The sequence below is a fragment of the Schistocerca serialis genome, chromosome 6 (genome assembly GCF_023864345.2).
Source record: "Schistocerca serialis cubense isolate TAMUIC-IGC-003099 chromosome 6, iqSchSeri2.2, whole genome shotgun sequence".
NCBI classification, from domain to species: Eukaryota; Metazoa; Arthropoda; class Insecta; order Orthoptera; family Acrididae; genus Schistocerca; species Schistocerca serialis.
Genome location: NC_064643.1, coordinates 632,954,019 through 632,966,197, shown reverse-complemented (window position 1 = coordinate 632,966,197; position 12,179 = coordinate 632,954,019).

Sequence of the window (12,179 nt, the reverse complement as noted above, 5' to 3'; positions counted from 1 at the left end):
TGTTGTCCTACTCTTCCCGAGAAGTACTGTCTAGAAATGTCAATAATAGGGCTCTCCGTGATGTACAATGCCCCTCTTGTAGCGTCTACCAACGAAGTTTGTTGAGCGTCTCTGTAACCCTGTCACACTGTCTGAACCAGTGGTCGTCACACTTATCTCCTCAAGAACCAGTGCTGACCCTGTCGGCCGGCATCTCGGGCAGCAAATGTATGTACAGATGTTGTGAGGGGCGATCAAGAAGTTTCCCTTTGAAGGCGTTGTTGCAGCTATATGTGACGTTGTGCGTCTCCGATACGGGTATGCAGGTTGTTCAGAAACTGTGTGAAAAGATTTTAAGGATGTTGCAGTATAGGTTGTGCTGGGAAATAATTTTCGAGGAACAAAATTCGATACGTTGCCCCGTTTCCGAGTTAATTGGCATCGAAGTCTGCCAGAGAGGCAGTTGCACACGCAGATTCCAGCGACACGCCAAATACAGTTAGTGTCAGTTGTTCTCATAGCATAGATGATAGCACACGAGACTGCTCAGCCTTTGGCTCGGGTTCAATCCTTACTACCGTCCCATGTCCATTTTTTTTTTTTTTTAGTCGCTCTCTTGTGCGGTTTTAGACGGACTCCTTGACGCAGCAGGACACGATGTTTCATCAAACGGGTATCATGTTGGGGTGACTGCATCAATGATTATGGCAATTTTGGCTGATTGGCATACAGATTCTGTTCCGTACTGCATTTGAACAGGAAACTTTTGATTGTCCCTTATATTAATTGTAACTTGCATGAATGATAATGTCATTTCACCCAATACGCCATTATAATTTATAAAATTTGTACTTATATTTAAATGCAATATCGAATTACTACATAAACTGTTTCCAGCAATTTTTCATAAATAGCGTAGTTGGGCTGTAGTGGAATTCTTTTCCTATGTACGCACAATATGTAACATTTTTCGTAGCCTCGACCTCAGGTTATGTTACTTGTCAGTTTGTCACCACAACCAAGATTTTTTCAGGTGTGAGGAGGGGAGGAGGAGCGAGTCCAACACCGGACTCTTACCAAACATCAGTGCTGCTGCCAGGTAAAACACCAACTTAAAAATTTCTCTAGAGCTAATTAGCTCCTTGGGTCATTTCTTCGACCATAGCTATGTTACACATCCATAGCGTGAGACACGGGGTTCTTAGAACGAAGTAGCTAAGTCAGTCTACAGATGTCACACGGCCTTGAATGTTAAATGTTAGTTTTATTTGCTACTTGCGACTTCTATTTACGGTTCATATCGCAGCCAGATACTGAAAAGATGTTACTGCGAAAACTGCAACTTGTTAGTCATTGCGGTTTGCAACAGACAGATGATTTCTTGCCCACTCCCACTGGAGAGGAGCGAGTGGCGAGTTGAAGCTCTCAGAACCCGTAAGACTGCCTCCTGCGTGTTATTCGGGGCCTTACACACGATCTATGAGATACATAATAATGAAGGCAGCATATTTTCGTACAGGTAGAAAGACGAGGCCGAACAGAAATCCTTGGATAACAGAGGAGATACTGACTGTAATTAACGAGAGGAAAAAATATAAAAATTAAGCTTGTGAGGCAGCCAAATGGGAGCACAGACTTCTAAAAAATTAGGTTAACAGAGTTAACAGAAACTGCAAAATGCAAAGCGAGCATGGCTCGAGGATAAATGCAAGGCAGCAGAAGCCTGCATGACTACGGAAGAGATCGATGCCGCCTATTCGAAAATCAAAGAGACCTTTGGAGGTACGAGAAATACACGCGTGAATGTTAAAAGCTAAAATGGCAACCCATTGTTAGAGAAAGAAGGTCAAGTCGAAAAGTGGAAAGAATATACTGAAGGGCTGTGTAAGGGAAACGAAGTTGAAGACAATTTTACAAACAGGGAAGAGGAAGTAGATGTAGATGAAAGAGAAGTGGCGATACTGCGACATGAATTTTACAGGGCAGTCAAAGGGCTAATTCAGTAGGAGATCACTGGTGTGGACGTCGCTCCTTCCAAATTATTCAGATCTATTAAAGCGCTACTCATGTTAAAGCTATTCGTCCTAGTATGGAAGATATTTAAACCGGTGAAATACGATAGGCCCCTAAGTTTTCCAGAAGAACTTAATAATACCAATTCTTAAAGTAGGCAGTAGGAGTGGTGTGAATATTGCCGAACCGCCAGATAAATAAATAGTAGTTGCAAAGTATTGGCTCACAAAAGAGTGGAAAAATCACTAGATGCCAACATGGGAAAACATCAGTCACCGTTCCGAAGAATTTTAGCAACGCATAATCATCATCTTGAACAGTTTCCAGCGCCCGGTTGGGTCTGTTTGGAACATAAATCTCGCCACCTAGTCCTGTTTGCACTATCTTTCTGTGTTCGCTCTCATCCAGTTCTCGCCTCTTTTTTCAATACATTCATCCACACCATTCAGTCATGTATCCCATGACCGTTTCCTTGGCATCTCCATTCCAAGTATCTTTTGCGAATCCTCTTGTTTTCCATTCCCTCTAAGTGCCTTTTTAATAGACCACTGGACGCAAAAGAAAAATGTTGACTTGTAAGACTCCTTGCGTCCCAGCATACCCTTTTCAGGGAGATTCATCTCAGAATGTAGACCACACAAGTCAAGATGTTTGATTAAGGAACCTCCAGTGTATTAATGTGTCGTATTCGCAAAGTCCTCTTCCAAGAACAACAGGACAGGAACTTAAAGGAAAGTGCTTCTGTTGACTTTGACATTTCTGGGGCGTTGCAGTAGTGCACTGAAACTTTTCTAGTTCTGGGGTAGTCGTTCATTTAGTGAGATCTGTGTACTGCAGGACAGAAGTTTTCCATCAAGTCATGAGATCTGTCTGGACAGTTGAACTGCCATTTAGTTTATGGATCTTGTATGTTACATACCGTGTTGTATCTTTGAAGCAATGATTGTTAAAGCATTACAGAAAATTTCCCTGATGAAAATGCCCTGTTTTAATCATGAATATGAACCCATAAAAATAATATTATGACGCAATCTGACTACCATTTAGGAATAACTCAACTCAGGTGCACCATATTAAGCGAAACTATACAATCAGGCCAAATAATTGTTTATTGTTCTATTGTAACTGCGACCGGGACGGTCGCGGGGTGGAAAAGACGGAAAGCGCGGGGGGACCCGCGAAGCTGCCTGCGAACAACGACACAACGGGAGAGGACGGACACGACCACGAAGGACAGAACGAACAACAACAAGATCGAACAACGGAGTCTCAAGGAAACCTAACAAAACACATCCACTCGTACACAGAACAAGTAAGTAAGCGGTCTAACGAGATGCGATGAGTCAACAGACGCACGCGAGATTAGCCTGGCTGGCTGAGCTTTTTTTTCCTTTATTGAGTTTCTGTTCCCCCTGAAGAGGGCGGGCTGGCAGCAGCTTATTACGCTGTTCTTCAGCCTACAGAATTTGTTTTAAAAAGATGAAGATAATAAATAATAAAAGTTGGCGATAAAATCGATGACTTAAAGGTAAAATGGCGGAAAATTGTGGAACTTAAAACATAAAACAAAGGGTTGATGGTGCTTATAAAATACACAGGAAGCAAAAAAATAATAGACAGACAATTAAAAAAACACGGCGACAGTCTGATTTCTGTTCACAAGAGATATAAAATTCACACCCAGCAACAGCATGATTTCTGTTCGCAACACTTTGGAAAGACGCACAACACTAAACACTCACTTAAACACTGCACTAAAAAGTTGGCACAAATATGACATACCACAGCCGAGAGCAGGTGGGGGGAAACTGGACATGATGGGAAAATAAAAAAGGGGGGAAGGAGGGGAAAAGCAAAGGGGGGAGGGGGGAAAGGAGCCAGTGGAGGATGAGGACCCATAAGAGGGGTGGGGGGTGCTGAGCAGACGCGACAGGTAGTAGGGAAGGCAGAGGAGGGGAATACAAAAGGACTTGGGGGGGGGGGAGGTTAGACGGGGAGAAAACACAGGATGGAAGGGGGGAAGAGGGAGCCCAGGGAAAGGACAGAGGAAAGGAGGGGGGGTGAGGATCAGAGCTGACAGGAGGGATAAATGGAGGGAGAGAGGGCATCATCTGGGAGGGGTAGTTGATGGAAGCCACCTTGGGAAAGGAGATGAAGGGTGTAGAGGTGGAGGGTAGGGGGGTCACAACAGTGAAGACGTGGCAGGGGACAGAGATGGGAGAGGAGAGGAGCAACCAGGGGGTGAGGGGGATCAAGGCGGCGGGAGGTGTAGAGTATGCGGATATGTTCGAGGAATAGGAGTAGATGGGGGAAAGGAATGATGTCATAGAGGATCTGCGTGGTGAACGGGAGGCGTATATGGAAGGCGAGGCAGAGTGCATGATGCTCAAGGATCTGGAGGGACTTATAGAATTTGGGGAGGGGGGGGGGGAGGGGGCAGATATGCCGGTGGAACTGGCATAACAGAGGATGGGACGGATTAAGGATTTGTAGGTGTGGAGGATGGTAGAGGGGTGCAACCCCCATGTCCGACCAGCGAGGAGTTTGAGAAGTCGGAGGCGGTTGTGGGCTTTGGATTGGATGGAGTAGAGATGAGGGCTCCAGGTGAGGTGACGGTCAATGGTGAGGCCAAGGTGAGTGAGGGTGGGGGTGAGGCGGACAGGACGGGCAGAGACAGTAAGGGAGAAATCCAGGAGGCAGAAGAAACGAGTGGTACGACCTACAATGATTGCCTTGGTCTTGGAAGGATTGAGTTTCAGGAGCCACTGGTTACACCATGCGGCAAAAAGGTCAAGGTGATTCTGGAGAAGGCGTTGGGACTGTTGGAGGGTAGGAGCGAGGGCAAGGAATGCAGTGTCATCGGCATATAGCAAGAGGTGTACTGGAGGGGGGGTTAGGGCATATCTGCCGTGTACAGGAAGTAGAGGAGAGGGGAGGGGACAGAGCCCTGTGGCACACCTGCAGAGGGGTAGAAGGTGTGGGAATTGTCATTATGGATGGTAACATAGGAGGGGCGGTGGGAGAGGAAGGATGCCATCATACGGATGTAGCTGACAGGAAGAGCGTAGGTTTGGAGTTTAAACAGGAGACCGGGATGCCAGACACGGTCGTAGGCCTTTTCGAGGTCGAGGGAGACAAAAATGGCGAAGCGACGGGAGTTTGGCTGGAGGGAGAGGAGATGAGTGAAGCGGAGGAGTTGGTCATTGGCAGAGAAGGAAGGTCGAAAGCCACATTGGGTGTCAGGGTGGAGGTGGTGTTGGTGGAGGTGGTGATGGATGCGGTGGATAAGGATGGATTCCAAGAGCTTGCTGAACACCGATGAGGACAGATAGGACGATAGGAAGAGGCATCAGATGGAGGCTTGTTGGGTTTGGAGAACATCAGGATATGGGAGGTTTTCCACAGGTCAGGGTAGAATCCAGTGGCAAAGATGACATTGTATAGGGTGGCAAGGACTGAAAGGAAGGAGGGAGGGCAGTGTTTGAGGTGGCGGTAGCTGGCTGAGTGAGAGGCAGACGCTTAAGTACGCTATCGGGGGCGCCGCTATTGGCCGCTGGAACCACGTGTTCCCCTGTGGCACCCTCACACTAAAAGCGGGCCGGGAGGCTCGATGGTGGAGAGACCTCTAGAGGTCTTCGACGTCCATGACGTCTGACGCGGATTCAAATTCCGCGGCGCGCGGTACCTGATCTATAATTGGTAATGTCCCTGTAACATAACTAATGAGGAGGTATTGAATAGAATTAGGGAGAAGAGAAATTTGTGGCACAGCTTGACTAGAAGAAAGGATCGGTTGGTAGGACAGGTTCTGAGGCATTAAGGGATCACCAATTTAGCAGTGGAGGGATGCGTGGAGGGTAAAAATCGTAGAGGGAGACCAAGAGATGAATTCACTAAGCAGGTTCAGAAGGATGTAGGTTGCAGTAGGTACTGGGAGATGAAGAAGCTTGCACAGGATAGAGTAGCATGGAGAGCTGCATCAAACCAGTCTCTGGACAGAAGACCACAACAACAACAACATGTTCCTATCACTGAAACAAACGAGAGATGCTGCAAACATTTCCTGAGTTACACCTTACAGGCAAAGTGAATGCAAAGAACACGCTTTCAAAAATGGCTCTGAGCACTATGGGGCTTAAAATCTGAGGTCATCAGTTCCCTAGACTTAGAACTACTTAAACCTGACTAACCTAAATACATCATACACATCCATGCCCGAGGCAGAATTCGAACCTGCGACCGCAGTAGCAGCGCGGCTCCGGACTGAAGCGCCTAGAGCCGCTCGGCCACAGGCGGCCGGCGAGCACGCTTATCTCATTCTTATAATCTAGAATACTTTTCTGTAGACACGCTGAGAACATAAGATTTTTGAAAACATTGCATGTTACATGGTACCACTAAGCTGATCCGAATTTCTCGACGTGTACTTACTTTCTGCAACCAGAAACAAATCTGTCACAATATTGCAAGGAATTCCCTCGTTTTTGAAAAACTTATCTGTAGCGAAAACAATCCTTATGGAAATAACCATCAAGCTGATGTCACAAGATCATAAGTAATTAGCTTTTCTCCATGGTATAAATTCACCTAGCCTTATGTATTTCAAAAACAAACTTTATAAAATATTTACTTCTATACTTCACATGACACAAGAAGAAAGTATAATTAAATTCACGAGCTTTCGTAATATTTGATGATTATTTAAACTCACAAAATACAAGTAGTCTTAAAAGCATCATTAGAGTTAATCACACAAATGCCACGTGGTACCCACAACCATGATAATACAAAGACTTCACCTTCAGAGTACTCATGAGCCTAACAAAAAGCAAGAAACCTTTAGTGGATCAACTACACCGCATAAAGAGAACGGAAACTGCCCAACATTACTTGTAACGGCTATTCCAAACGGGGAAATATTGTATACAATTCTCACCATAGCTTCACTTATACAAAGCCAAGGCTTCCTTCATCCATCACACTCGTTCCTCCTCAGTATAATTCCGAACAGCCTCCCGATTACTACTTCGTAACAAACGCAAGCCATTGTTCAGCACCAGAGCCGGAAGATAATAAACTAGAACTAGAGTCTAGCATACGAGTAACGAAACACCCAGAGATTTTCTGCATCTTCGCTACTTGCAGCGCTGCCTGACGTGTGTAAACATAACTTACTGCGAAACGATTGAGTATATCTGTACGGATGGGAGAAGCACATTAAAATGTAGTCGTATTTCGGCGCTTATTGTGGCGCTATAAATTGTAGCACCAATCAAGATTATAATCCAGAAATATCTCTTTTTCGATTTCCAAAGGATGCTGAGAGGTACGGCAAAAATGTTACGAAATACAAATGGTACACTACTGGCCATCAAAATTGCTACACCACGAAGATGACATGCTACAGACGCGAAATTTAACCGACAGGAAGAAGATGTTGTGAGATGCAAATGATTAGCTTTTCAGAGCATTCACACAAGGTTGGCGCCGGTGGCGATACCTACAACGTGCTGACATTAGGAAAGTTTCCAAGCAATTTTCCATACACAAACAGCAGTTGACCGGCGTTGCCTGGTGAAACGTTGTTGTGATGCCTCGTGTAGGGGGGAGAAATGCCTACCATCACGTTTCCGAATTTGATAAAGGTCGGATTGTAGCCTATCGCGATTGCGGTTTATCGTATCGCGACATTGCTGCTTGCGTTGGTCGAGATCCAATGACTGTTAGCAGAATATGGAATCGGTGGCTTCAGGAGGGTAATACGGAACGCCGTGCTGGATCCCAACGTCCTCGTATCACTAGCCGTCGAGATGACAGGCATGTTATCCGCATGGCTGTAACGGATCGCGCAGCCACGTCTCGATCCCTGAGTGAACAGATGGGGACGTTTGCAAGACAACAACCATCTGCACGAACAGTTCGACGACGTTTGCAGCAGCATGGACTATCAGCTCGGAGACCATGGCTGCGGTTACCCTTGACGCTGCATCACAGACAGGAGCGCCTGCGATGGTGTACTCAACAACGAACCTGGGTGCACGAATGGCAAAACGTCATTTTCTCGGATGAATCCAGGTTCTGTTTACAGCATCATGATGGTCACACCCGTGTTTGGCGACATTGCAGCGAACGCACATTGGAATCGTGCATTCGTCTTCGCCATTCTGGCGTATCACCCGGCGTGATGGTATAGTGTGCCATTGGTTACACGTCTCGGTCACCTCTTGTCCGCATTGACGGTACTTTGAACAGTGGACGTTACATTTCAGATGTGTTACGACCCGTGGCTCTACCCTTCATTCGATCCCTGCGAAACCCTACATTTCAGCAGGATAATGCACGACCACATGTTGCAGGTCCTGTACGGGCCTTTCTGGATACAGAAAATGTTCGACTGCTGCCCTGGCCAGCACATTCTCTAGATCTCTCACCAATTGAAAACGTCTGGTCAATGGTGGCAGAGCAACTGGTTTGTCACAATACGCCAGTCACTACTCTTGATGAACTGTGGTATCGTGTTGAAGCTGCATGGGCAGCTGTACCTGTATACACCATCCAAGCTTTGTTTGACTCAATGCCCAGGCGTATCAATGCCGTTATTACTGCCACAGGTGGTTGTTCTGGGTACTGATTTCTCAGGATCTATGCACCCAAATTGCGTGAAAATGTAATCGCATGTCAGTTCTAGTATAATATATTTGTCCAATGAATACCCGTTTATCATCTGCATTTCTTCTTGGTGTAGCAATTTTAATGGCCAGTAGTGTAAAATCGTCGGCTAGTTGTACTATAGGGCACGCGTGAAATTGTTTAATATTTCCATTGGTTCGTCATGTCTTCAGAACTTCGTCTCTTAATGAGAATCGCAAAATTTTAACCACCGTTTCATGATGTTACTATTGTATAAAAATGCCTGGACGTTTCCCGGTTGCAGGTAAGCAATTGACATGTTTTTTCAATCGGGCCCACTTAGTTTCTTACTTCAGTTACATAAAAATATACACACCTATAAAGTTTTGCGGTTGCCTACTGGACTGCGTAAAGAAATATGTAGTTGCAATTAATTAGCATGGTTGTTTATAAACAGCCAGAAAGTGTTAAATTTGGCATGTCGTAAGAAGTTCATGAAAATAAGTAAACGTTCTGGACTGCATTAGGCTACATTATGTGGGTATAAACGAAGAGATAATTATAATATTTTGTGGACAGTGTAAAATGTTTTGTAGTCCAAAATGCATGCGTTGCGGTTTTTTTTTCATGGAGTAATTTTTCGTTTCCACTCCCCAGGAACAAGAAGTGGCTTGTAAGTATGAGAAGAGCCGACCTTATGAAGAAGGATACGCAGTATCTGCACAAGAATGTTACCATTTGTGCTCTCCATTTTGAGGCATGCCAACTCATGTATGCAGACAAGAAAAAAGTAGTGTGGAATGTAGTGCCAACATTTTTCGATATTCCAAACCAGCTCCCAGTTATTTCACTCGGACGTAAATTGCCGAATGATGCACTGTGCCAGTACTGAAAAAGCAAAAAGCATCGTGCTCTGTGGATGCGACTGACGAAGGTAAATTGAGTGCATCGGTGATTGCCCTGAATACAGACCCCATACAAAGGCTGTACTAGTTTATTCAGGTGTGCCACTCGGTTCATGCGAGGGATCACCTGAAGAAGCAACGGAAATATAAATCTGCCGAAATTGTTCGTTTGCGTCAAAGGTAGAAAGAGTTTAAAAGGTACACATATAACAAGGAAGTTCTAGAACAAAGATGAATGCAGAAAATGACAGGGAGATATTCTGACTATTAGGTGTTGGCATTTTACAAAGAGATCTTTAAATCTTGTTGAAGGGGAAACGTGGACTTCGATGTGGTGATAAAATAAAGGTGTTTGCTGTGTATATGTTATGTTCTAGTACACTTGCATATAATAATTTATCAGAATACTTTCATCTTACATCAGTTAGAACTTGACAGAAGTATTCGAAAGATATAAAACTGAAATATAGCATTATTGACAAAAAATTTCCTTTCATGAAAAACAAGGTGTAACACCTTGGTCGTACTTCGGCGCTTTAACCTCAAAGTTAAACACTTGCAAATCTGTGTATGAACGAAATAACTCTAATTGAAAATTCATCATATGATGTTCTGTCAGATGTTGTCACTAAGTCTGAAGATTCTGGTGACACATGAACCACAAAAATTGCCAACACTGTTCTAGTAACAATGATAAATGGTTCGTTTTCAAAATTTAGGCAGCCATTATCATATTCTAGTAATGAATGTGTGCCTGCTGATGTACTGAGTAAAATTTTTTTCAATAGTTCATAAGTTAAGAGAGGTTGGTATTACAGTTAAAAGCTATGGGACTGATCAAGGGTCAGATTTTTTCAGTGGAAGATATGTTTGGGAGTGTATGGAGAGAGACCTTTTATGACTTATGAAAAAGAAAAGATTTGTTTCTTTTATGACACTTCCTGTCTCTTGCGGAGTGGCAAATAATACGTTCAAGTGCAATATTTTGCTTTAAATGGAAAGTGGCGGCATTGGCACACCTTCCTGGAAAGACAGTGTCTCTCCATGAGAGTGATAGTAAACGCAGTTCCGGAGTAGCACCTGAGTTGACTAAGAAAGTTATTGACTTGCCAAAATTCTCAAAAATGAAAGTTAGCACTGCTGAAAGTGCGGTCAGTCACTAAGCAGCAGCTGCTATTGGGGCGATTGTATCTAGCAGTCTTATGCCTCCAACTAGCTATGGCACTGCAGATTTTTGCAAATAAATGAACTCTTTATTTGACATTTTTTACTGTTGTAACTTCAGGTGAGTTGTAACTGTTAAAAATGAATTCACAAGTACTTCTGAACATCTGACACTTTTATTGAGGATGAAACCTTGGACTGAATAGAGGAAATTTATTGACAGCAGTGGCAAATATTTTACTGGGCGAATCAACTGCAAGAAAGGATTGCAAATGGATGTTTCTTCATTGCAATTGATGGTAAGTTAGCTCCTATTAGAATCTGAGAAATATCTGTTAATGGGGAAAGTAAATCAAGACGGCTTGGATAATTTTTTTTGCCGCTGTTAGACAGAAACGAGGACTTCGTAGCAATCGGTTTATGTTTGCAGTAATCCTTGAATTTATAATTCCTATAGGGTGTCACTTTACACTTTTTGTAATCTACATTTGGTGCACATATTTCTTACAACATTTATTCATCTGTTGCGCGTCTAATTTCTATAGGTAAATGCCTAGACAATTTGAAGGACAAAATGATGATCAGGTTTTATTTGAGATCATAGTGATTTCTCCAAAAGCGTTGCCTCTCTCAGTGAGAGCTCTTAATGGATTCTCAGTTAGGACGGTGACAATAATATTGCAGAATATGTAACAAATTTCAGTTGTAGTAGTGAGAATTGAAGGAGGATATTCCTGAAACAGTTTTGCCACAGTGTCAGGCTTCATAGGAAAAGCAAGGAAATGTATATTATTTTTGTAAGTATAGAAACGGTGTTTAAAATGTAGGATGAAATAAAATGTTTTTCCGTTTTTGGGCAGTATGGTATCTACAACAGACAGAGATGGATAAGCAACTCATTGCCTTTCTTCAAAGAGATTTTTGATAGCATGTAATCACAGATGAAGCCAAAACCAATGTACGAAAGGTGTTACAGAAAAATATATTTATTGTCACTACATTTTTCAAAAGGGAATGAGGGAAGGCAACTACTGTTATTATCAACGACACAAAGTTCGCATATTGCAATTAACAGACGTTGCAGCTATGGTAGTTGTAAGTGAACAGGAATTGGGTTTTGTGCTAAATGTAATGGAACGTGTTCTAGCTGTTGCTTAAGATATGCACATAAATAAGAAAAACGCCTCACATGTGGACTACACGTTACATCTGGAAAGAGAGTCGCAGAGAGATAGGTTCATTTTGACACCTGGGGAGCAGGAAAAGTAAACGTAATAGGTACACGCAAGGCGAGAAGGACGTTTATAAGGAACATAGCACTTAATCCCCAAGAATGTAAAAATCGTTTATAGTTTTGAAAGTATTAGAATGAGACCGAAATCCGCAACAAAAACTCATAAAATGAACTACAGTCGGGGAAAGTTATTGGAAAGTATGTGCGAAGTACGTGATTATAATCACAATCAGTTATTTTTTAACTTGAACACA